This window comes from Centroberyx gerrardi, chromosome 16, assembly GCF_048128805.1.
Source record: "Centroberyx gerrardi isolate f3 chromosome 16, fCenGer3.hap1.cur.20231027, whole genome shotgun sequence".
In the NCBI taxonomy this organism is placed as follows: domain Eukaryota; kingdom Metazoa; phylum Chordata; class Actinopteri; order Beryciformes; family Berycidae; genus Centroberyx; species Centroberyx gerrardi.
In genome coordinates this window covers 5,540,487-5,567,421 of record NC_136012.1, presented here as the reverse complement: position 1 = coordinate 5,567,421, position 26,935 = coordinate 5,540,487, and the positions used below count along the sequence as shown (strand labels likewise).

Below are 26,935 nucleotides of genomic sequence, written 5' to 3'. Positions count from 1 at the left end.
GGCTAATACATGCTGCTGTGGTGTCCAACCCATGTCAATGTCGACATGGGTTGATTACTCATGCGATGACAGGAGAATGAAGGCAGGAATGTTGTAGTCGGGGACATGGTGGAGGCTTTCTGTTTGGAAAAGCTAAGATTTAGCAGAGGATGGTTTCGATCCATCGACCTCTGGGTTATGGGCCCAGCACGCTTCCGCTGCGCCACTCTGCTTTCAATCACCCCAGATCCCTGGCTTAGGAGGCAAGTGCCTTATACATTAGGGCACTGGGGCTACACCCACAGCTGCTTGCGGTGTCACGATGTAGACCCAGCACGGTAACGGCTGTTCTCACCTAAAACTGTTGCTAATACATGCTGCTGTGGTGTCCAACCCATGTCAATGTCGACATGGGTTGATTACTCATGTGATGAGAGTAGAACGAAGGCATGGACATTGGAGTCGTGGACATGATGGAGGCTTTCTGTTTGGAAAAGCTAAGATTTAGCAGAGGATGGTTTCGATCCATCGACCTCTGGGTTATGGGCCCAGCACGCTTCCGCTGCGCCACTCTGCTTTCAGTCAGCCAAAACGGGACTTGAACCCACAATCTCTGGCTCCTCATCCATTAGGCCACTGGGACGAGATCAAACAAGCATGGCAACTGGCGTTCTCAGTTAAAACTGTTGCTAATACATGTTTAAAAGTGGATGATGATGTGTCAGCTTCTTTATTGTACTTTGCAAGCAGCCTCTCTGTCCTGTGTTTTGACATTTTCCTGCCATAAAGTTGTAGGTATTGCTAGAAGGATTGAGCACAGCTAACCAGAAGCTTTATGGCAGTGGTGGGATTTGAACCCACGCCTCCAGAGAGACTGGAGCCTAAATCCAGCGCCTTAGACCACTCGGCCACACTACCAGCGTCTCGGTTACGATGCTTGGGAAGCACCTATGGTGTCCACTGCAGCAGAGAGGAGAGAAGGTATGTCAACGTACACATGGGCTGATTTTTCATGCGATGACAGGAGACTGAAGGCAGGAATGTTGTAGTCGTGGACATGATGGAGGCTTTCTGTTTGGAAAAGCTAAGATTTAGCAGAGGATGGTTTCGATCCATCGACCTCTGGGTTATGGGCCCAGCACGCTTCCGCTGCGCCACTCTGCTTTCAATCACCCCAGATCCCTGGCTTTCAATCACCCACAATCCCTGGCTTAGGAGGCCAGTTCCTTATCCATTAGGGGACTGGGGCTACACCTACGGCTGCTTGCGGTGTCACGATGTAGACCCAGCACGGTAATGGCTGTTCTCAGCTAAAATTGTTGCTAATACATGCTGCTGTGGTGTCCAACCCATGTCAATGTCCACATGGGTTGATTACTCATGTGATGAGAGTAGAACGAAGGCATGGACATTGGAGTCGGGGACATGGTGGAGGCTTTCTGTTTGGAAAAGCTAAGATTTAGCAGAGGATGGTTTCGATCCATCGACCTCTGGGTTATGGGCCCAGCACGCTTCCGCTGCGCCACTCTGCTTTCAATCACCCCAGATGGGATATGAACCCACAATCCCTGGCTTAGGAGGCCAGTTCCTTATCCATTAGGCCACTGGGGCTACACCCATGGCCTGCTGCGGTGTCACGATGTAGACACAGCACGGTAACGGCCGTTCTCAGCTAAATCTGTTGCTAATACATGCTGCTGTGGTGTCCAACCCATGTCAATGTCGACATGGGTTGATTACTCATGTGATGAGAGTAGAACGAAGGCATGGACATTGGAGTCGTGGACATGATGGAGGCTTTCTGTTTGGAAAAGCTAAGATTTAGCAGAGGATGGTTTCGATCCATCGACCTCTGGGTTATGGGCCCAGCACGCTTCCGCTGCGCCACTCTGCTTTCAGTCAGCCAAAACGGGACTTGAACCCACAATCTCTGGCTCCTCATCCATTAGGCGACTGGGACGAGAAAGAACAAGCATGGCAACTGGCGTTCTCAGTTAAAACTGTTGCTAATACATGTTTATAAGTGGATGATGATGTGTCAGCTCCTTTATTGGACTTTGCAAGCAGCCTCTCTGTCCTGTGTTTTGACATTTTCCTGACATAAAGTTATAGGTATTGCTAGAAGGATTGAGCACAGCTAACCAGAAGCTTTATGGCAGTGGTGGGATTTGAACCCACGCCTCCAGAGAGACTGGAGCCTAAATCCAGTGCCTTAGACCACTCGGCCACACTACCAGCGTCTCGGTTAAGATGCTTGGGAAGCACCTATGGTGTCCACTGCAGCAGAGAGGAGAGAAGGTATGTCAATGTACACATAGGCTGATTTTTCATGCGATGACAGGAGAATGAAGGCAGGAATGTTGTAGTCTGGGACATGGTGGAGGCTTTCTGTTTGGAAAAGCTAAGATTTAGCAGAGGATGGTTTCGATCCATCGACCTCTGGGTTATGGGCCCAGCACGCTTCCGCTGCGCCACTCTGCTTTCAATCACCCCAGATCCCTGGCTTTCAATCACCCACAATCCCTGGCTTAGGAGGCAAGTGCCTTATCCATTAGGGCACTGGGGCTACACCCACGGCTGCTTGCGGTGTCACGATGTAGACCCAGCACGGTAACGGCTGTTCTCAGCTAAAACTGTTGCTAATACATGCTGCTGTGGTGTCCAACCCATGTCAATGTCGACATGGGTTGATTACTCATGTGATGAGAGTAGAACGAAGGCATGGACATTGGAGTCGTGGACATGATGGAGGCTTTCTGTTTGGAAAAGCTAAGATTTAGCAGAGGATGGTTTCGATCCATCGACCTCTGGGTTATGGGCCCAGCACGCTTCCGCTGCGCCACTCTGCTTTCAATCACCCCAGATGGGACTTGAACCCACAATCCCTGGCTTAGGAGGCCAGTGCCTTATCCATTAGGCCACTGGGGCTACACCCATGGCCTGCTGCGGTGTCACGATGTAGACCCAGCACGGTAACGGCCGTTCTCAGCTAAATCTGTGGCTAATACATGCTGCTGTGGTGTCCAACCCATGTCAATGTCGACATGGGTTGATTACTCATGCGATGACAGGAGAATGAAGGCAGGAATGTTGTAGTCGGGGACATGGTGGAGGCTTTCTGTTTGGAAAAGCTAAGATTTAGCAGAGGATGGTTTCGATCCATCGACCTCTGGGTTATGGGCCCAGCACGCTTCCGCTGCGCCACTCTGCTTTCAATCACCCCAGATCCCTGGCTTAGGAGGCAAGTGCCTTATACATTAGGGCACTGGGGCTACACCCACAGCTGCTTGCGGTGTCACGTTGTAGACCCAGCACGGTAACGGCTGTTCTCACCTAAAACTGTTGCTAATACATGCTGCTGTGGTGTCCAACCCATGTCAATGTCGACATGGGTTGATTACTCATGTGATGAGAGTAGAACGAAGGCATGGACATTGGAGTCGTGGACATGATGGAGGCTTTCTGTTTGGAAAAGCTAAGATTCGGCAGAGGATGGTTTCGATCCATCGACCTCTGGGTTATGGGCCCAGCACGCTTCCGCTGCGCCACTCTGCTTTCAGTCAGCCAAAACGGGACTTGAACCCACAATCTCTGGCTCCTCATCCATTAGGCCACTGGGACGAGATCAAACAAGCATGGCAACTGGCGTTCTCAGTTAAAACTGTTGCTAATACATGTTTAAAAGTGGATGATGATGTGTCAGCTTCTTTATTGTACTTTGCAAGCAGCCTCTCTGTCCTGTGTTTTGACATTTTCCTGCCATAAAGTTGTAGGTATTGCTAGAAGGATTGAGCACAGCTAACCAGAAGCTTTATGGCAGTGGTGGGATTTGAACCCACGCCTCCAGAGAGACTGGAGCCTAAATCCAGCGCCTTAGACCACTCGGCCACACTACCAGCGTCTCGGTTACGATGCTTGGGAAGCACCTATGGTGTCCACTGCAGCAGAGAGGAGAGAAGGTATGTCAAGGTACACATGGGCTGATTTTTCATGCGATGACAGGAGACTGAAGGCAGGAATGTTGTAGTCGTGGACATGATGGAGGCTTTCTGTTTGGAAAAGCTAAGATTTAGCAGAGGATGGTTTCGATCCATCGACCTCTGGGTTATGGGCCCAGCACGCTTCCGCTGCGCCACTCTGCTTTCAATCACCCCAGATCCCTGGCTTTCAATCACCCACAATCCCTGGCTTAGGAGGCAAGTGCCTTATCCATTAGGGGACTGGGGCTACACCCACGGCTGCCTGCGGTGTCACGATGTAGACCCAGCACGGTAATGGCTGTTCTCAGCTAAAATTGTTGCTAATACATGCTGCTGTGGTGTCCAACCCATGTCAATGTCCACATGGGTTGATTACTCATGTGATGAGAGTAGAACGAAGGCATGGACATTGGAGTCGTGGACATGATGGAGGCTTTCTGTTTGGAAAAGCTAAGATTTAGCAGAGGATGGTTTCAATACATCGACCTCTGGGTTATGGGCCTAGCACGCTTCCGCTGCGCCACTCTGCTTTCAATCACCCCAGATGGGACTTGAACCCACAAACTCTGGCTCCTCATCCATTAGGCGACTGGGACGAGAAAGAACAAGCATGGCAACTGGCGTTCTCAGTTAAAACCGTTGCTAATACATGTTTATAAGTGGATGATGATGTGTCAGCTCCTTTATTGGACTTTGCAAGCAGCCTCTCTGTCCTGTGTTTTGACATTTTCCTGACATAAAGTTATAGGTATTGCTAGAAGGATTGAGCACAGCTAACCAGAAGCTTTATGGCAGTGGTGGGATTTGAACCCACGCCTCCAGAGAGACTGGAGCCTAAATCCAGTGCCTTAGACCACTCGGCCACACTACCAGCGTCTCGGTTACGATGCTTGGGAAGCACCTATGGTGTCCATTGCAGCAGAGAGGAGAGAAGGTATGTCAATGTACACATAGGCTGATTTTTCATGTGATGACAGGAGAATGAAGGCAGGAATGAAGGCATGAATGTTGTAGTCTGGGACATGGTGGAGGCTTTCTGTTTGGAAAAGCTAAGATTTAGCAGAGGATGGTTTCGATCCATCGACCTCTGGGTTATGGGCCCAGCACGCTTCCGCTGCGCCACTCTGCTTTCAATCACCCCAGATCCCTGGCTTTCAATCACCCACAATCCCTGGCTTAGGAGGCAAGTGCCTTATCCATTAGGGCACTGGGGCTACACCCACGGCTGCTTGCGGTGTCACGATGTAGACCCAGCACGGTAACGGCTGTTCTCAGCTAAAACTGTTGCTAATACATGCTGCTGTGGTGTCCAACCCATGTCAATGTCGACATGGGTTGATTACTCATGTGATGAGAGTAGAACGAAGGCATGGACATTGGAGTCGTGGACATGATGGAGGCTTTCTGTTTGGAAAAGCTAAGATTTAGCAGAGGATGGTTTCGAACCATCGACCTCTGGGTTATGGGCCCAGCACGCTTCCGCTGCGCCACTCTGCTTTCAGGCAGCCAAAACGGGACTTGAACCCACAATCTCTGGCTCCTCATCCATTAGGCCACTGGGACGAGATAAAACAAGCATGGCAACTGGCGTTCTCAGTTAAAACTGTTGCTAATACATGTTTAAAAGTGGATGATGATGTGTCAGCTTCTTTATTGTACTTTGCAAGCAGCCTCTCTGTCCTGTGTTTTGACATTTTCCTGCCATAAAGTTGTAGGTATTGCTAGAAGGATTGAGCACAGCTAACCAGAAGCTTTATGGCAGTGATGGGATTTGAACCCACGCCTCCAGAGAGACTGGAGCCTAAATCCAGCGCCTTAGACCACTCGGCCACACTACCAGCGTCTCGGATACGATGCTTGGGAAGCACCTATGGTGTCCACTGCAGCAGAGAGGAGAGAAGGTATGTGAATGTACACATGGGCTGATTTTTCATGCGATGACAGGAGATTGAAGGCAGGAATGTTGTAGTCGTGGACATGATGGAGGCTTTCTGTTTGGAAAAGCTAAGATTTAGCAGAGGATGGTTTCGATCCATCGACCTCTGGGTTATGGGCCCAGCACGCTTCCGCTGCGCCACTCTGCTTTCAATCACCCCAGATCCCTGGCTTTCAATCACCCACAATCCCTGGCTTAGGAGGCAAGTGCCTTATACATTAGGGCACTGGGGCTACACCCACAGCTGCTTGCGGTGTCACGATGTAGACCCAGCACGGTAACGGCTGTTCTCAGCTAAAACTGTTGCTAATACATGCTGCTGTGGTGTCCAACCCATGTCAATGTCGACATGGGTTGATTACTCATGTGATGAGAGTAGAACGAAGGCATGGACATTGGAGTCGTGGACATGATGGAGGCTTTCTGTTTGGAAAAGCTAAGATTTAGCAGAGGATGGTTTCGATCCATCGACCTCTGGGTTATGGGCCCAGCACGCTTCCGCTGCGCCACTCTGCTTTCAATCAACCCAGATGGGACTTGAACCCACAATCCCTGGCTTAGGAGGCAAGTGCCTTATCCATTAGGCCACTGGGGCTACACCCATGGCCTCCTGCGGTGTCACGATGTAGACCCAGCACGGTAACGGCCGTTCTCAGCTAAATCTGTAGCTAATACATGCTGCTGTGGTGTCCAACCCATGTCAATGTCGACATGGGTTGATTACTCATGTGATGACAGTAGAATGAAGGCATGGACATTGGAGTCGTGGACATGATTGAGGCTTTCTGTTTGGAAAAGCTAAGATTTAGCAGAGGATGGTTTCAATACATCGACCTCTGGGTTATGGGCCCAGCACGCTTCCGCTGCTCCACTCTGTTTTCAGACAGCCAAAACGGGACTTAAACCCACAATCTCTGGCTCCTCATCCATTAGGCCACTGGGACGAGCTAGAACCAGCATGGCAACTGCCGTTCTCAGTTAAAACTGTTCCTAATACATGTTTAAAAGTGGATGATGATGTGTCAGCTTCTTTATTGTACTTTGCAAGCAGCCTCTCTGTCCTGTGTTTTGACATTTTCCTGCCATAAATTTGTAGGTAGTGCTAGAAGGATTGAGCACAACTAACCAGAAGCTTTATGGCAGTGGTGGGAGTTGAATCCATGCCTCCAGAGAGACTGGAGCCTAAATCCAGTGCCTTAGACCACTCGGTCACACTACCAGCTTCTCTGTTGCGATGCTTGGGAAGCAGCTATGGTGTCCACTGCAGCAGAGAGGACAGAAGGCACGTCAATGTACACATGGGCTGATTTTTCATGCGATGACAGGAGAATGAAGGCAGGAATGAAGGCATGAATGTTGTAGTCGGGGACATGGTGGAGGCTTTCTGTTTGGAAAAGCTAAGATTTAGCAGAGGATGGTTTCGATCCATCGACCTCTGGGTTATGGGCCCAGCACGCTTCCGCTGCGCCACTCTGCTTTCAATCACCCCAGATGGGATATGAACCCACAATCCCTGGCTTAGGAGGCCAGTTCCTTATCCATTAGGCCACTGGGGCTACACCCATGGCCTGCTGCGGTGTCACGATGTAGACACAGCACGGTAACGGCCGTTCTCAGCTAAATCTGTTGCTAATACATGCTGCTGTGGTGTCCAACCCATGTCAATGTCGACATGGGTTGATTACTCATGTGATGAGAGTAGAACGAAGGCATGGACATTGGAGTCGTGGACATGATGGAGGCTTTCTGTTTGGAAAAGCTAAGATTTAGCAGAGGATGGTTTCGATCCATCGACCTCTGGGTTATGGGCCCAGCACGCTTCCGCTGCGCCACTCTGCTTTCAGTCAGCCAAAACGGGACTTGAACCCACAATCTCTGGCTCCTCATCCATTAGGCCACTGGGACGAGATAAAACAAGCATGGCAACTGGCGTTCTCAGTTAAAACTGTTGCTAATACATGTTTAAAAGTGGATGATGATGTGTCAGCTTCTTTATTGTACTTTGCAAGCAGCCTCTCTGTCCTGTGTTTTGACATTTTCCTGCCATAAAGTTGTAGGTATTGCTAGAAGGATTGAGCACAGCTAACCAGAAGCTTTATGACAGTGGTGGGATTTGAACCCACGCCTCCAGAGAGACTGGCGCCTAAATCCAGTGCTTTAGACCACTCGGCCACACTACCAGCGTCTCGGTTACGATGCTTGGGAAGCACCTATGGTGTCCACTGCAGCAGAGAGGAGAGAAGGTATGTCAATGTACACATAGGCTGATTTTTCATGCGATGACAGGAGAATGAAGGCAGGAATGAAGGCATGAATGTTGTCGTCGGGGACATGGTGGAGGCTTTCTGTTTGGAAAAGCTAAGATTTAGCAGAGGATGGTTTCGATCCATCGACCTCTGGGTTATGGGCCCAGCACGCTTCCGCTGCGCCACTCTGCTTTCAATCACCCCAGATCCCTGGCTTTCAATCACCCACAATCCCTGGCTTAGGAGGCAAGTGCCTTATACATTAGGGCACTGGGGCTACACCCACGGCTGCTTGCGGTGTCACGATGTAGACCCAGCACGGTAACAGCTGTTCTCAGCTAAAACTGTTGCTAATACATGCTGCTGTGGTGTCCAACCCATGTCAATGTCGACATGGGTTGATTACTCATGTGATGAGAGTAGAACAAAGGCATGGACATTGGAGTAGTGGACATGATGGAGGCTTTCTGTTTGGAAAAGCTAAGATTTAGCAGAAAATGGTTTCGATCCATCGACCTCTGGGATATGGGCCCAGCACGCTTCCGCTGCGCCACTCTGCTAACAGTCAGCCAAAACGGGACTTGAACCCATAATCTCTGGCTCCTCATCCATTAGGCCACTGGGACGAGATAGAACCAGCATGGCAACTGGCGTTCTCAGTTAAAACTGTTGCTAATACATGTTTAAAAGTGGATGATGATGTGTCAGCTTCTTTATTGGACTTTGCAAGCAGCCTCTCTGTCCTGTGTTTTGACATTTTCCTGACATAAAGTTGAAGGTATTGCTAGAAGGATTGAGCACAGCTAACCAGAAGCTTTAGGGCAGTGGTGAGATTTGAACCCACGCCTCCAGAGAGACTGGAGCCTAAATCCAGCGCCTTAGACCACTCGGCCACACTACCAGCTTCCTGGTCACGATGCTTGGGAAGCAGCTATGGTGTCCACTGCAGCAGAGAGGAGAGAAGGCATGTCAATGTACACATGGGCTGATTTTTCATGCGATGACAGGAGAATGAAGGCATGAATGTTGTAGTCGGGGACATGGTGGACGCTTTCTGTTTGGAAAAGCTAAGATTTAGCAGAGGATGGTTTCTATCCATCGACCTCTGGGCTATGGGGCCAGCACACTTCCGCTGCGCCACCCTGCTTTCAATCACCCCAGATGGGACTTGAACCCACAATCCCTGGCTTAGGAGGCCAGTGCCTTATCCATTAGGGCACTGGGGCTACACCCAGGCCTGCTGCGGTGTCACGATATAGACCCAGCACGGTAATGGCCGTTCTCAGCTAAAATTGTTGCTAATACATGCTGATGTGGTGTCCAACCCATGTCAATGTCGACATGGGTTGATTACTCGTGATGATTACTCATTTGATGGCAGTACAACGAAGGCATGGACATGGGAGTCGTGGACATGATGGAGGCTTTCTGTATGGAAAAGCTAAGATTTAGCAGAGGATGGTTTTGATCCATCGATCTCTGGGTTATGGGCCCAGCACGCTTCCGCTGCGACACTCTGCTGTCAATCAGCCAAAACTGGACAGCACTCGGCCACACTACCAGCTGCTTTCAATCAGCCATGGTTTCAATCAGCCATGCCCTGGACTCTTTTCTTGTTTTTCATAAAATTAACTAGAATTTATCTGGCCATGTTAATTTCAGGCTTATTCACATAGATCCATCAACATTTTACCATGTACATGAAGAATACAGTGTTGGCGTCTCTTATAAGTCATTGTACCTCAAAATACAGGTCTGGTTTTGCTTTTCTTTTTGCCTTTCTTTTTTTCTTTACCAACATTAGGATGGTAAGCAAACCATATACCGCCTCAAAATACATGTAATAATCCTGTTAAGCTATCACACCATATTTATATACAAACCATTATTTAATCAGGTAAGTCATCTTGAGATCGAGATCTCATCTTCAAGAGAGACCTGAGTACAAAACTGTATCTATAAAACATAAAACAAACAATTTAAAGTACAATATCAATCAAATAATTAACAATAATACCATAATAGTAACAAGAACAATAAGAATAACAATAAGAATAAAAAATAATAAAAGTAATAAAAGTAATATAATACAATAATAGGTCAATTTAAAAAACAGTCACAGCTAAAATCAATCAGGGTTTTAACTAGATTTCTAAATTGACCCATTGGAACCAGAATGTCAAGCTGCAAAGTACGCTGTAATTCATTCCAAATATATGGTGCAAAAAATCTAAAAGCAATCTTTCCCAGATCAGTGTTGATTCTTGGAACCTGCAGCACTAGCCAGTCCTGTGAACGGGTGTTATGTGTTCCAACTCTCCAGCCAATAAGAGATGTTAAATATAAGGGCAATTTTTGGAGAAGCCCTTTATAAATAAATAAAAACAGATGCTGGTCTCTTCTAGTGGAGAGAGAAGGCCAACCCACTTTTTGATAAAGAGTACAATGATGAGTACCATAGGTGTCTCCAGTTATAAATCTAAGGGCTGAATGGTAGACAGCATCTAGGGGCTTAAGAGTGGAGGTTGCCGCATGTCTGTAAATCACATCACCGTAATCTAGCACTGAGAGAAAGATTGCTTCCACAATCTTCTGTCTACAAAACATAGGGAAACACGACTTGTTTCTATATAAAAAACCGAGCTTTGTTCTTAATTTTTTTATTAGTGCATGAATATGTGGTTTGAAGGTGAATTTGTCATCAATCCAGATGCCTAAATATTTATAATGTGGGACTCTTTCAATGACTGTACCATTTAAAGTACAGATTTGGAGAGTAGTGTAATCAATGTCTTTGGCTCTGGAGAACAGCATACATTTTGTTTTATTGGCATTTAATACAAGTTTAAGATCTATAAGTGCACTTTGCAAAGCACTGAAAGAGCTGCAGGTTTTCAGTAGCCGATTTTATAGAGTCAGCCCAACAGTATAAAATAGTGTCATCTGCATAAAGGTGGACATTACAGGTTTGCAAAGACAAGACTATATCATTAATATAAATAGTGAACAGAACTGGTCCTAATATTGAACCTTGTGAGACGCCTTTTGTTATTGGTAGAAATTCTGATCTAACATTACCCACTTTTACACACTGTTGTCTGTCAGAGAGGTAATTGTTGAACCATCTACAGGCATTAGGATCAATTCCAATATTTGATAATCTTTGCAGGAGGAGGAAATGATCAACTGTATCAAAGGCTTTTGATAAATCGACAAAAAGAGCAGCACAGTGCTTCCTATTGTCTACAGCTGACACAATATCATTTAAAATTAGGGAAATAGCAGAGATGGTGCTATGATCTGTTCTAAGGGTTAGGGTTTAGGGTTAGGGTTTGGTTAGGGCACCCTCCCTTGTGCAAAGGTAAGACATGAGCCGACTTCCATACTTTAGGAAATGTGCCAGTTAAAATAGTTAAATTAAAAATATGTGTTATATGCTCTGAGATTATGGGGGCAGAGAGCTTGAGAAGAAAAGGGTCCAAGTTGTCCTCTCCAGTTGCTTCAGAAGAGCTTCAGTAACTACAGTAGGAGGAAGCGGATGGAGGGCAAACTGAGGGGCACAGTTTACTGTATGTACAGAATTATCATTGTTAAGAGGCAGCCCTACAGAACCATCATCATTAATAAATATATTTGCAGAATTGGCTGACCCCATACACTCGTTATCAAAAAGGTGGGCCGGCTGCAACAAAATGTTTGTTAAAAGCTGTGCATACTTCTTTTTCTTCTGTCAGTATGAAATTTCCGGAATTGACATGAGTGGGCAGAGTAGAAACGTTGTTTTTAGTGGGGTTTACTACTTTCCAGAATTTAGATGGATTTGACCAAGAGCTAAAGATGGAAGTTAAGTAATACATAGATTTAGCTTTTCTCATTGAGGAGGTGCATTTATTTCTTAGCTGTCTGGAGGCAAGCCAATGGGAGGGGTCCCCAGAATGTCTAGCTAGGGCCCACATTTTGTTTCTTAACTGGAACAGATTTGATAGCTCAGAGGAGAACCAGGGGCTGGACCTATCTTTTATTCTTAATTTCTTGAATGGAGCATGTTTATTAACTACTGAATTGAAGATATTTGAAAAATAATCTAATTCTAATTCAACATCCGGAATTTTTATTGTATGAGAAAGGTTGCTATATTGGAGATCATATAAAAAGGCTTGTAATTTTCTAAAGTTTCTCTTGACAGCAATTCGAGTTTTGAATTTGGGTAATCGAGTATCTCTAATACATACTATTGGGCAATGATCACTTATATCTAACGGAAGTACACCACTGGAAGAATACTTATGGGGATGACTTGTTAATATGATATCAATTAAGGTTGATTTGGTAGGGTTCTTAAAATTTGGGCGAGTAGGATCAGAGATCAGTTGAGTAAGTCCAAGATCAGCACAGATGAACTTTAGACTGTCTGAGTCTATGGACATCCAATTTAAATTAAGATCTCCCATAACAGTCACTTCTGAAGTCATGAAAAGGGTTAAATTCTCAAAAATATCGGCAACCGCCTCTAAAGGGGCAGAGGGTGGGCGATATATACCAACAACAGTAGAAAGAGCATTTTGATTTAATTCTATATTCAACATTAATAGTTCATATCGTTTTGGGATAGACACACTAACTAACTTGGATGCTTTGATGTTACTTCTGACATAAATTGCTACACCTCCACCCTTAGTAAGCCTATCGCATCTAAATAAATTGTAGCCATTTACATTAATATCATCATCTCCAATTGATTTTTTTTAACCAAGTTTCTGAAAGAACTAAAATGTCAGGATTGTTGTTAAAAATACAAATGTTAATGTTAATGTAATCCATCTTTTTCATAATGCTACGAATGTTGATATGCATCAGCCCAAGTCCCTTTCTCTTCTTGAAATCTTCAGATGAGTTCAGGGAAGGGGGTGGGTTTTCTGAAGTAGCAGGTCTAAAATTTGTAAGTACATTGATAGGGGTGAGATTACTGAAACAGACACCAGATGGTCTGTATAGATTTCTATGAGTACCGTGATACACAATGTCAGAGGACAGAATGATCTGAGGGCTAGGATTGGGGCCACATTTTTCACCCAGTAGGGGGGGTTGAGCTGACCTAACATTCAACATATGAAGCGCTATGGACTCATTTGGAGGAGGAGGTGGACATAAAGTAGGTGATGGAGCAGCACACTTCACATAAACAAGGTTATTTTCATTAACTGAGCGGTTTCTTCTATAAGTGGAGTAGCTGTTGCTAACCATGACAGGGATTGTGCTAACAGGAGGTTCCATAATAGTGAGAACCGGTGTGGTGAAAACTGGGGCAAAGAAGAGATAGAATAAAGAATTAATATGCTTATCTGTAGAAGGATGATACACTGAGGTAGAAGTGGGGTGGGATAGGGGTTCACGAGAAATATCAATAGGGGATAGATAGCTATTTCCTCCTATCCTCCCAATATCTCAGTCATTTTGAAGTTTGGAGGTGAGGTTTATAGTTAAAATCTTGGTGCCATCTCTGTTGAGATGGATATTGTCTCTTTTGTAGAAATCTTTTCTGGTCCAAAAGCAGTCAAAATGGTTTATGAAATCATAGCCAGTAGCAATACAGAAATTCAGGAGCCATTGTTGTAGCCCATAGAGGCGGCTGAAGTTCTCGATTCCTTTACCTTGTGTAGGAATGGGGCCTGACATGACACACTGTTTCCCCAGACTCTCAATAGTCTCCACTAGAGTCTCAAAGTCCTCCCTGAGTTTAACAGACTGTCTAAGACTATCGTTTGTACCAACATGTACAATGATGGTGTGGACTGTCGGGTGGAGATCAGTAAGAGCAGCGATAAGTTCAACCAGATCAAGGATTTTGGCACCAGGGAGACAGTAGGTTAATCCTTGGGGCAATTCCACAAATCTAATTATAGAATCTCCCACGAGAAGGAATTGTGGGTTATTAGGGACCTTTTTGACCGTGACACCATTTGAATTTTCTCCGTTGACCATATTGCTGTCCACACCGGGCGTGGGCAGAAGCTGCGGTGGGAGAGAGGTGGCATGGCTATCAGTCGTAGTCGATTCTGTAGGAATCATCAAACAAGGACACTTGCCCTCAGGATGGACAGGGTCAGCAGGTTTAGTCAAGTTATTTGGAGGGCTATGACAGGGGGTTCAACGTTTCTTGATCCGTGGAGCTAATACAGGCATGGACAGCTGTGGGGGAGGGGAGGGCGACACGCTGCTATCGGCTAACCCAGCTAACGGTTCAAAGAAGTTTACAAGTGGGATAGCATCATCAAAGAGAGGAAGAGAGACCTTTCTCTGGCTTTTCAAAGCCGAAGTCCAGGATGTGGATGGGCTGCTAGCCAACTCAGGAAAATCCTCTGGACCGAAGGGCCCCGGTGACACTGGCCGAGCAGAGACCAGGCCAGCAGATGTCCCGGGGCCAGTAGCCGCTCCGGAGATAACAGGCTCCAATACTGCCAGCCTGGTGTTGAGCAGTGCATGTCGTTGGAGGAGGTCATTTATAAGGCTTTCAATAGACTTTAACTCCGATTTGATGCTGGATAATTCAGATGTCTTGGATGTGGAAATCATCGGTGGTCCTCTCTCGCACTGGATGGTGCAGCCCATACATTCTGGAGGAGGAGAGGTGAGTGGAGGCATGGGTCCAGAATGACTGCAGGTCTTTAGGGGATACTGAAAAATAAAAATGAATACAGGGCTGGCCAGTAACAGGTTCTAGCGTAGAAGCAGGCAGGCTCGCAAAAACGAAAACTAGTTTAAGGCTCAGGGCAGCACTTACATGCGAGGGCTCCACCAGGGAGCCTACTACGTTTTCTAGCAGATGCAGGCTGTATGTCTCCAGAGATTTGGAAAGAAACTTACCGACACACCCGCTGCGGTGTTAATGCTCCGGTAAGCTCAGTCCCTCCAGTAGATAGCTTGCAGGTTAGCAGTACGTCTTCCCATCTGAATCTCTCCGTATAGTAGTTGTTGATTGTAGTATTTGTAGGGATACAAACTGACTAAAAAAGTGATAAAACTGAAAGCAGCTAGAGACGGCTAGCATGCTAGGTAGATTGAAGCTGTCACCACCACACACTACCAGTTCTTGTATCAAAAGGACAGTTAATCACTTTGACAATTAACTTTGTCTCAAAACCAATGAATTTAAGAAAAAAACATAACGCCACAGTGGTGGGGTGAAAGTGTTTCAGTAGAGGGTACTATATTGCAATTATGGATTGGCTCTTTAAAAAGACCAGGTAACAAATGACCCCTTTTTGTCACCAAGGTGGAAAAAATCATGACCAGGATGCAGTTAAAAGGGGATTGACTTAAATAGAGAGAATGCCCTGGCTAAAACTGTTTTCCCTGTGGTGGAAACCAGGCTGATATGAGTGAAGCCAGTGTTTGGACACATGCTGTGCGAGACTGAGACTGATTGAAAGTGTCATGTCCCTGCCTGCCTGTCTGCACTGTTATGACAGCTCTTATGTGTTTGTGTGTCTGTGTGCACACAGTGCAAGCAAGGCAAAGTGTATGTGTGTTACTTTTTGTTTGTGTGTTCAAAAGTGTAGCCTACATCTAGACAGCCGTGTCAGTATCTATGTATGTGTGTCAGCGTGAGGGAAACAAGGCCAAATAACAGTTGTGAGCATCCACAATGGGAGCCTGGTTTTCCAGTTGTTAACTTGTTAGTATAGCAGCCAACAGTTACTCTGAAAGAACAAAAGCTATAGATGTCAGTCGTCTTGTTTCTCTTGCTTTTTCAGGAAACAGAGGTGGGCAGTATTGCCATAGTGACGATGGAAACTGAGAATTGTCAGAAATTCATTTGGGATAAAAATGGACTGTAAAGAACACCAGTATCAAGATCTGACAGCATGCAACAGCTAAAGACGAGTTGTACATGTATTTTGAGGCCACAAAATGTTTGTTTACCTTTGCAATTTTTGGAGTAAAACACTGGAGGAGACACTGGAGGAGACACAAACTCAAATTTCCATTCAAAACTCAAAGAGTAAATTGGAGGGCCAAATCAATTTCAGATTGTGTGTTTAGGCCCTGTTTGGCTTTATAGTGAAAACCTAGAGCCCAACATTTTGGTTAAGTTGAGCTAGATGGAGCTATAGAGCTGAATTGACTCACACAGTGGGGGGGATTTCAATCTATTATTTGTCTGTTTTGGGATTCAACAACAACACAGCAAGCCACTGCCCACCCACTCTGAAAGAGCAGAGCAGTAGTTACAGATGTCAACAGACACTTTTCCACTGCATGGCCAAGGGGGACTTCCCTTGACTAGAGCCAGGGCGAACTCTCAATGTTTATAACAACAATGTGGAAACCAGTAAAGATCCATCATCAAAAGCCGGAAGTCTGTTCTTTTGCCTCATCTTCATTTTCTGATGTAAACTGTTGCGCTAGAGAAGACTCAAGAGCAAAAATGGGTGGGTACTGTCCCTCTGCTTACTATTTTGACTTTAAATGATTAATAAGCCCTGGTTAACCCGGTCTGGCTCTAAGGTAAGGTTATAGAACATTGTTGAGTCCCACAGTAGGAGTCTGCATGCCTCAGTCTTGTTTCTACAGGGGTCAACATGACAGCAACCTGTCACTTCCACAAGGACAGAGGAGAAGAGAAAGATGTTAATGGCCACTTCTCCACAGGATGGCCAACTGGAGCTTGCAAGGGTCAAGTCAAGAAGGCATATGTGGTTTTCACCTTGCATACCATTTTGCAGATCTGACCTTATTCTTCCATTTCTTACATATAAAAGAAAAAAAGGAAGCAATAGGAAGCAAGAAAAAGACAGTTCTGAGGAATTTTTAGGAGGAATTTTATGCTTCCAATGTTTCGCAACATGTGAAACAACAGAGACATATCATCTATTGATAGTGCTATACAGACACAGTGGGACACCTCACTTGCAGTCTATAAGTAATCACAGCGAGAGTTGAAAAAGCATCAAATGGTCTCTCATTCTGAAAAGTCAATAGAGACAGTTCTACAGTGTGGCCATGTATGGCTTTCTATGGCCAAATTAAAAAGAATCACATTTAATTTGGAGGAAAATTGTGTTGCATAAAATTTATTTAAGGGTACTGATGCAACCGTTTGAAGCAACAGAGATTGGTGGTATTGCCTTAAGTAGAGATAGGGATTTGCAATAACATAAAATAAAAAAGAAACCCAACAACAACAAAACAATGCGCCTCATGCAAGAACATTTTCGTATTCTTATCTTAAATTTCTCTTACGTTTTTTGTGAGGTGGACTCGTACGAGTGTGCCACGTCAGAATCACCAAATGCTGGTATCTTCAGAAAGCTGTCGTAAATTACCTGCGTAAACATGATGAATTCCACCTGTTCTAAATGAATGCGTGTTCATGAGAATTGTGAATTTGGATAATTGACGCCCCAATAATGCCATATAAGGTTAGGGGTCCGGCCCATATGTCGGGAAGCTTCATTCATAAAAATGACACGGAAGACTAAGGAGAAGTCTACCAGCCCAGAGACTGAAGTCCTACTATCAGAAATAAGTCAACCAAAGCATATAATATTTAATATAATTCAATAGTGGAATCAAAGGCCCTGCTAAAGCCAAGGAATGGGAAAAAATAACTTGTGCTGTTAATGCAGTGTGGTGTGTTGTGCGTTCCCTTACGAAAATCAACTATAGGCCTAGTATTCCTATACTACATTTTAGATGAATACTAAATAAATATCCCAACAAAGCTATAATTCCGTATAGGAATATTATAGTGATACTACAGAAGACAAAAATACCATGATATGGTCACTATAAACTCACTAGTGAGTATCACAGACACTCTTAAGTCCCTATCGGAGTATTATAGGAATATTATAGGACTATAGTGATTTGTCGTTAGGGCACCGTCACAGAAATAAAACATGAAAATGAAAATTTTGACATGAAATTAGATGCAAAAAGCAAGACGATCCATGACTGCAACAAGAGGGCCAAGAGGAATTCTCCGTTACACAGACTGATGAAAGAATAGGCCTATACCTGCCATAATTGGCGATGTGGCAGGAGGAGGATGTCTCCCTGGACAGAGACTTGCAAGCTGCTGCAGCATGTGATGATATAGGCTTATGCATGACTCTAATGGTAAGACCTAAAGCCATTTCTCTTTTTAAAATTTAGATTCACTTGCACTTACCCACATTAACGTTATCAACTGGAGTAAAATAGCCTAAATCAGATTCATCTCCCTCTATAATGTATTTTCCCCAATACAATCTAACCTTGCCTTTGTCTGACCTGAGTGTTTATCAAATAACCTGGCAATTATTAGTGTTTTTTGTTTTGTCTTTGTATTGAGCACACTTATAGGCTACTATGTATGGATATTTATGAGATTGCTATTTTTCCTGTGACTATAAGAACTGTAGTTAATCTCAACATGATTATACATTACTTTACAGTGTAATTTATATATTCAAACTCAAAATTTCTTCAAAGTGACAGAGATACAATCTATTAGTCAACAACAAAGTTTGTTGCTTTGGAGAACGGCAGGTTGATTGTACGTGACTCGTACGACAGGTCTGGACCACTGGTAGATTTTGTTCGTACCTAAGAGGAAATTCTAAATACGAGAAAATTGGTGAATGCGGCAAATTTTTTTAAATCGCTCGTACGAGCGATTTAAGAACGAATCTGTTCGTACGAGTGGTTCTTGCATGAGGCTCAATGTGCACTGACACAATGCTGCTGACCATGTTTTTTTTTACCCATCCTATAATGCCTAATTTTGCTAATTTTGCTTCTATATCATTGCATTAAGCCCCTAGTCGGCCCTGTTTAGCCTTGTGGCTGAACCCAGACTATAAACTAGAAAGTATAAAGTCACATGGTGGGCGTCTGGATCAGTCTAAAACTTGTTAGTATACCAGTCAACAAAACAACAAGCCATCACCTCTCACTCTGCAAAGGAGATGCAATGGCTCCGAATATAGCTCACTATTCATATTTAAACTAGATTGTGAGACAGCTATCCTCTGAGCGTTTCTTTTTTAGGATTATTTTATAGGATTTCTGCTTTTTTAGACAGCGTAGAGAAAGACAGGGGGAGAAGGCATGTAATAAGGGTCCTGAAGCAGATTCACACCCACAGTATTGCAATTACCCGGTATGCACTTTAGCTTGTTGAACCACCAGGACGTCCAGGGTTTCTCTTTTTAACACCTGTCTCATAGTACAGTGAATGTGTGACTGTGGGTGGCCTGCTACCCTTCATTTTCTTTCGAGTACAGCGAGAGGAAGGCAGTGCATGACAGTGGGAGTGAGAATAGACTAGGGAAAAGTTGCGCTTGGAAAAAAGTTTGAAAAAGAACACGAAATAAGGTGCTGAATATTGATACAGGAGGCAGGTTCAATGAAAATGGAAAAAAGTCCCAACCTGCTTGTCGGTCTGTTGCTGTGCCTGCTTGAATGCCAGAATGTTTTTGTGTTTTTACATCTGTCTATATGTCTGCCCTGTCTATCAATCTGTTGGCTGGCATATCTGTATATCTATCATTATGTTTGTTTGTCTGTCGTTCTATCAAAATGTCTGCCTCTCAGAATACCTTACTATCTGCATTAGCAAAGCATTTGGAATCTCAGCAAATATCTGCACTTTGTTGTCAGAAAATACTGAATATACATTTAAAGTATTCTCTTTAGACGTATACTTTCTGTGAAAAAGAATAAGTAAATAATTGGCAAATGTTTTAGAGAAAATTCTACATAGTTGTACGGTGTTGTACTGTTTAATTATCATGTAACAAACATGACCTTATGTCCCACAAGTGGAACCTAACTCAAAATGCATTAAAGGTGCTACACGTAGCATTTTTAAACATCAATATATCATTGTCAAATATATTTTACTACCTTGGTATAATTACCGTAAGGTAATAAAACCATAGTCGAAATGATTGGTAGCCTCTATCTCACGCCAGTGGTATTGTTATTGGTAGTGTTTCTCAAAAATTTAGACAACATATCCCGTAAATAATGGCCTTGAGTGGCTTATTGCTTTTATCAAGTGGCGGTAACACTCATCATTGCAAATAAATAAAAACACAAACGTTCAAGAAATCTTTTATTTTCTAAACAATAATTAAATGTTACTTTTGCACCTGGAAAAATAGCTCTTGAACAGTAGCTAAATCAGTATCAGTAGTGATATGAGCCATGATTTTAGGTTAATTAACTGTTATGGGTTCACAGGTGTGTGGTTATATATTACTATATTATAGCATTAATATTTAGATTAACTATTATGTGGTTACAGTTGTGCATTTATATATTTTATTATATCATTAATATTTAAATTAGGCTAACTGTTATGCAGTCACAGGTGTGTGTTTCTATATCATATCATAATTATTCAAATTATCTCTTATGCAGGCACAGCTGTGTATTTATCAGGTATTTTACGGCTTTGGAAATGACTCAGCCAATCAGAACTGAGGACCCCAACCATTGGTTTTATAATATCTAATAAAAGAGAAATTCCAGAAAAAAAAGAAAATGCTACATTCCTCAAAAGTAATTCAGCTGTTTTACTGTCTGTTACAGTAAGGTAGTGTGTGTGTGTGTGTGTGTGTGTGTGTGTGGTGTGTTACTAACAGTCATTAAATTACACAGGGCTGCTTACAGAGGACTGTGCCTCTGTGTGTGATGTCTTTCACACTTTGCATTTTCTTATCTCAGCTTCCACTGGGTTGATGCCCACGACGAGCTGAAGAATTAATCGTTAGCACACAAGCAAAGATGCTGGCACACACAAACACACACACACACACACATACACACACGGCCAAAGCAATTGTGTCTACAGATAGTCTCCCTCAAGACCAGACAAGTGTACACAAAGTAACACACGCCTACACACAAACACACAAACACACACACACACACACACACACCACACAACTATTGTCTTTTCTACCTTGTCAATAGCTGTGTAACAGACTATTGTTAACATGCCAGGGTTGCTTTCTAACGTATCATTATGGATTAGTCTGCCATTCGGTATACAAGCCTGGGCTTAAGTGAATATGGGGGAGATATGAAGCCATGAAGTGATTAGCTCTGTTCACTGGAGCTTGTGGCTTGTTCTTGTTTTCCACTCAAACACACACTCAACCACTTTCCCTGTCTTTCTTTTTCTCTAAGTCCTGCCGTCTGTCTCACATGTGCTATAATGCAGTAGCCACATTTGGGCAGCTGGTGGCTGTAGAACGGAGGGACATAAAAGATGAGGCACTAAAAGCAGGGTAAAGGGAGAAATGACGAACAAGCCCATCATTATTACCTGCCACCGCAGGACCAGCCTGAAGCCTTTACAAGCATGCTTAAAGATTTGGGGGACACAGGAGGATAAACAATCTTTTCACTGTGTGAATTTGATATATGTGTAACATTTGATACTGCTGCTATCCCTTTAAAACCAATTGCACTAAAGTCAGAAGTATCACACTATTGAAACTTAACAGTCACAAACATGCTGCCAAACTGTTTGTTAGCTGAATGTCAAATAATTTGACATTTTGCTGTGACATTTCAGTTTCATTGTTATTTTACATAAGGTAAGTGCGCTTTGAATGTCAATAGAAAACATTTGGAATACTTGAATTCTCCTATTTTGAATACTTTCAGGAATGTTCAGTCACACGTGTCTCATTTGGTTCCTCATTGTTGTTTAAGATAATTGCACTTTGTTTTTTTTTTTTATTTATTAACTTGATTTGGAACATAGCAAAAGACATTTACAAAAGCGTCTCCACCGGGTTGGTTGCTTCTCTTCTTAAATAGAAAAAACAGCGAGCCTCAAAACGTCTTAAAAGGAAACAAAAACATTAAAATTAAGAGAACGTAAATAAAACCTCTTCATCGGAGGCGAGTTCAGTTTAGTCTTTTCTGGTTTCAGTGTGTGGGAGCTTCTAAAAACACTAAAGGAGCTTCCCCATGGATTGCTTTCACTTGACCCAAGATGGGAGTTGTGACATCAAGTGAAATCAATCTGTACCAGTGGGACGCACAAACTCCAAAAACTTTGCTCTCCATCAGTGTGTTTTGTCACAGCTTCCCAAAAGCATTTTCATGCCAAAATTGTCTTTATTCTATTTGTCATGGTCTGCCCCTGTCTGCCATGATCTGCCCCTTTCAGCTCTAGTGTCTGCCCTCTTGGCCCTAGCCCTTGTGCCTGCCCTTGGTCTTTCCTCCCTTCCCTGTTCTCCTGGCTCCCAGCTCAGCTGCCTGCAATCAGCTCATCACCGGTCTGCTCGTCTGCTCGTCTGCTCACCTGCTTCCTATCATCACCACCAGTATATCTACCCCGGCTTGCCTTCCATCCGTCGCCAGATTGTTCCACCTACTCCGTGGTAGACACACTCTCGGTCGCTCTGCATTTTTCATGTCTGGGTTATTCTTGGGTATCTAGTTCGGCACGTTTGATCGTATTTCTCCTGTGTCCAGGATTTCCCCTGTGTGTCTCTCTGCCTGCCCACGCCATACCTGCCAGTCTCTCAGCTTCCCTGCCAGTCCGCCTGCCCGCCACACATCTGCCTGTGCACCAGCCAGCCTGTCCGCTCGCCTGCTAACCCGCCTGCTCATCTGCTTGTCAGCCAGCCCAGTCCGGATCATCTCCTCTACTCCGACCTGCTGCCAGTAGACAGACAACTGTAGTGCAATGAGGCTTTTGAGGAAACGGAGCCATGATGAGTACAGTTTAGCGAAAGGTGAAAGATAATTGCACTTTGAATGTGTTGCTAGAAAATATTATATAAAAATAAACGCCCTCATTTTTAATACTTGAATAGTCTCATTTTGAATGCTTTGAATACTTTCAGAAATGTCCAATCACATGTGCCTAATTTGGTCCTTGTCACTACGCATTTTGTATTACTCTTTATTTTCACTTGAATAAATCTATTAACCATGGCAATGTAGGGGGGTGGGCATAAGTGGGAAATCATATGCCTGGAAAATTTTCTTCAGCTATGACATGGAGAAATTTCAAAGTGAAAGCTGCGTAAAGCAAATATTTCAAATTTCTGAGTTTCACTGAAGACAGCATAAATGTTTGAAACAATGGTGAAATGTCAGCTGCCCTCTGTCCAAGTTTAGAGGCTTCACTGAAGAAGATGGACAGCAAAGTGATTTTTTTTGTGTTTGTGTGTGGCTAGCATATTTCTGTGTGGCTAGCATGCTAACTCAGCTACTCATGCTACTCAGCTCATGCTACTTTTTTAATGAAATTCCTATTTTCTGCTAGTCTGCTAGACATGTTTGCGTTAGAGAGCTCTGTTAAAGGAGAAGTTTGGCCATTTTGGACCTATATATAATTAGTCTCTTACATACCTGCAGTACTTGGACCCACAGAGAATATTGACTCCAGAGTCAGCTGTCAGTTGAAGCAGCGAGCTCCTGTTGCCTCTTTCTACTAACAATGAGTCCAAATGTTGTTTGTCAAAATATCTCCAAAAAAGCCAGTCTGTGAAAAACAATATGGCGACCAACCGACGTATTTATATCCACAGCAGCACCGCACCATTTCCACTCAGAGGATAGTCTTCTACCTGTTTACAATCTCACCTGACCGTCCAAAACTAGATCACTCCGCCAGTAACGCAGAGAAAAATAGTTCTGTGATTTCCTGATTAGTCAGTGTTTAATGGCTACAAATGGCTTTTTTTTTTAAATATTTTGACATACCTCAGTTATTCTCCTTTAAAAAATTTAAAGTTTCACAGGTGATATTGCCCCCAAAGACTTAGAACTCAATTCCAGCCCTGCCTGAGTACCCACACTAACAGGAACTTGTAATTGGCATCTACAGCGGTCGTCATCAGGACGGGAAATCTAGATTTGTAATTCCAGATCGTGCTTCCACTGTGTGATTGAATGTAAATGTGTTTTCCATCAGGGGAACCCAAGCAATAAGTCATTAATTATTATTAATGGCTTATTATTAATGGAATACTAAGCTACCGTCTCTCTGACTGTCTGTCTCTCACCTTCTGTCTCTCTCTCTCCATCCCTCTTTCAGAGTTTCACTTAATCCTTCCTATCTCCCCCTTTCAGTCCATCACACTTTCACTCTGTTTTTTGCTCATTCTCTCCGCCTCTCATACATTTTCTCACACCCAGCACCTGTCTCTCTATCTATGCATGAGCAAGGGCAATTATGTACACAAGTTTAGGACAGTTACATACGTAGATATAGCAAAGTCAGCAATACAGAGACAACCACAGCAAGGAACATAAACAAAAAGAAAAAGAGAAACAAAAGAAAAAGGCTGCAGCCAGAAACCAAAAGGTTAAATTGATACCTACAACATTGACAAAATATATACATATGCATATTACATAACTATGATATGTACAACTATTGACTGAGGGAATCAGGTGAGTGGACTGTCATACTGTCAAGGGATATACACACACATAAATGCATAAGGGAGAGGAGTACAAGGAAGAAAGGAGGGAAATGCACAAGTCCATAGGCAGTTATAAAAATCGTCTTATGACATAAGACCATCAGTTAATAAATCAGTGGGAGCTGATTTGCAGTTGTGCGGACTGTACTTTTTCATTATCTGGTATGCCTGAAAATAGCCTCAAACTGAAGTGATAATCTGCGACTTTTTAATATAAATACTGTAAATGTCTGTTTTGATACTCTCTGTTGCTGATTGATACCATACAATAATGATTCAACCTATATCCAGTTCATGAAAGCATTTACATTTGCTGTTCTAAACACCCGGTGTCTGGTAGCTCTTTCCTGGGAAAAATCCTCTGCTGCACTTTTCTTGCAGCAACAGCGGTGTTTGGTATAAACTGGAAGAAGAACTGGGTAGTTAGCATGAGCAGTGATAGCCACCATGGCTGAACAGACAAAGAAAAGAGAAACTCAAACTGCATCAACAGAAAATCCAAGGAAAAAGAAACAGATTAATCACTCAGAAAAAGGAAAGCGACCGTCTCTGAGCCAAATGAGGAGTGAACATCACTGCCCTCCAAAGATGAAAAGCACTCCAGGATCAGGACTGAAAGCATTGACCGCATAGTTGTTTTTTCCATTGTTGAATTTCAAAGGCAAGAAATGAGTTCTTAAAATCATGTCAGTTTGATACTTGAAGCCATGATATGGGCATGTGCAGCTGAAGTAAACATGGCTCAGTTTTATCCAATTACCATATGAAGGAGACTTTTGGTGGAGGGAGGGAAGATAAAAGAAGCTCTATAATGCATGAAGCTGACATGGGAGATTATTTTGACACATGTAAATAAAAAGTGCATTTCTCCATTACTGGGAATTATCTAGCATTAGCCAAAGACTGCGATTCAAAGCAACCCCCGCCCCCATCCATCTCCCTATCTCTCTCTCTCTCTGTCCCTGTCAATCTCACTCTCCAAAGATAGAAGGCAGTGTAGCAGTGTATCATGAGGAACCATTTGAGACTAGAGAAGTAATGCATGTTTAATGTTTTACACACACACACACACACACACACTCACACACACAACCAAAGTCCACAGTCCAAAAGCGTGGACTGTCAGCTCACTAGAGCTCCAGTCACTGAAACGCCTACCTGACACCTGACCAAGACCTGTAAGATCTGACCAAACATCTTACATCACACCAAGAGCTGCCATAGACTTACAATGGTCACTGGCAATATCCCTAATACTGGAAGGGATATTTGTCACAAAGATGTACACAAAATTATGTACAAAAATTTGACATTTTTGGCAGTTTAGGATATATTTTGCGATGAGCTCTTCACTTAGTGTTGTTAAACTCAATAGGTCGCCAGTTCCAATTTCCTCCTCTTCATTGCGGGCTCGGCCTTGAAGACTTCTCTGATGCTCATGGTCTCCTCCAGGGGCCTCTTTCTAGATTGTTTCTGAGCAGTGACATGGCTCAGAGGGCCCACACAACAAAAGTTGTCAGAGTTTGAACATTGAGCTAATAGTACTAATCAAAAAATCAGTCAGCAGAATTTCATTCTTCAACCCTAAATCTGTAATCAAATTTCTCCCCATGTAAACACTATTGAGAGAAATTATTTCAAATCAAATCATTCTGTTTTTTGCAACCAATAAAATGTGTGCACACCAGTGGGATTAGATGGATCACATGTTAGTGATGAGGAGCTGTAGAAATGCTGGTTCCCACTGAATCCTCCTTGTCATGTGAAACATCAGTGGACGACTGTTCAGGGAGTCCAGGAGGATCCTGCTTCTCCTGTCCAACTGTGTCTCCTTCTTGCTCTTCATTTGAAATCAGCTGAAGAGCTGAGGAGAGCGGGTCAGACAATTCTCCAGCTGACAGGAGAAAATGGTATACACTTTATTCGAGTTTGAACATTGACCCAACCCATAATTTCAAAATAGTACCCAATAACTGCATCTGGTTTGACCAGTAAAATCTGAACATAACGGTAGAGTCAAATGGATCAGACAGTTGATCAAAGTTCATAGTAGTGTAAAAGATTCACGGTTGGTTTTGTGTCTTCAAAGCGCTGCATTTGCCAGATGCTGTTGTGTGGAAAGTCACTCTGCAGTATTAGAATGTTGCAGCAACAACAATAACAACAACAACAACAATAATATCTTTTGCATCACTTTTCACATCAGCAGCACTTTTACAAAGTTGTGTGTGTGTGTGTGTGTGTGTGTGTGTGTGTGCGTGTGTTATATTGGTATCGTGTTGTAAATAAAATGCCATATTGCACACAATTGTGCTAATAAGTTACACACAAACACACACAGATACA

General features: G+C 43.6%; 10 non-coding genes across 10 annotated transcripts; all 10 read right to left on the bottom strand.

Annotated features, from left to right (window-relative positions):
* Positions 1–815: 815 nt before the first annotated feature.
* trnal-uag (transfer RNA leucine (anticodon UAG)) lies at positions 816–897 on the bottom strand. The gene has a single exon. It is a non-coding gene; the product is annotated as a tRNA-Leu (tRNA).
* Positions 898–2,132: 1,235 nt separating this feature from the next.
* trnal-uag (transfer RNA leucine (anticodon UAG)) lies at positions 2,133–2,214 on the bottom strand. The gene has a single exon. It is a non-coding gene; the product is annotated as a tRNA-Leu (tRNA).
* A 620-nt stretch (positions 2,215–2,834) lies between these two features.
* trnar-ccu (transfer RNA arginine (anticodon CCU)) lies at positions 2,835–2,907 on the bottom strand. The gene has a single exon. It is a non-coding gene; the product is annotated as a tRNA-Arg (tRNA).
* An 886-nt stretch (positions 2,908–3,793) lies between these two features.
* On the bottom strand, positions 3,794–3,875 carry trnal-uag (transfer RNA leucine (anticodon UAG)). The gene has a single exon. It is a non-coding gene; the product is annotated as a tRNA-Leu (tRNA).
* An 873-nt stretch (positions 3,876–4,748) lies between these two features.
* Positions 4,749–4,830, bottom strand: trnal-uag (transfer RNA leucine (anticodon UAG)). Its single transcript has one exon. It is a non-coding gene; the product is annotated as a tRNA-Leu (tRNA).
* A 554-nt stretch (positions 4,831–5,384) lies between these two features.
* Positions 5,385–5,456, bottom strand: trnam-cau (transfer RNA methionine (anticodon CAU)). Its single transcript has one exon. It is a non-coding gene; the product is annotated as a tRNA-Met (tRNA).
* Positions 5,457–5,715: 259 nt separating this feature from the next.
* On the bottom strand, positions 5,716–5,797 carry trnal-uag (transfer RNA leucine (anticodon UAG)). The gene has a single exon. It is a non-coding gene; the product is annotated as a tRNA-Leu (tRNA).
* A 2,196-nt stretch (positions 5,798–7,993) lies between these two features.
* On the bottom strand, positions 7,994–8,075 carry trnal-uag (transfer RNA leucine (anticodon UAG)). Its single transcript has one exon. It is a non-coding gene; the product is annotated as a tRNA-Leu (tRNA).
* Positions 8,076–8,960: 885 nt separating this feature from the next.
* trnal-uag (transfer RNA leucine (anticodon UAG)) lies at positions 8,961–9,042 on the bottom strand. The gene has a single exon. It is a non-coding gene; the product is annotated as a tRNA-Leu (tRNA).
* A 252-nt stretch (positions 9,043–9,294) lies between these two features.
* trnar-ccu (transfer RNA arginine (anticodon CCU)) lies at positions 9,295–9,367 on the bottom strand. Its single transcript has one exon. It is a non-coding gene; the product is annotated as a tRNA-Arg (tRNA).
* Between the last annotated feature and the right edge of the window lie 17,568 nt (positions 9,368–26,935).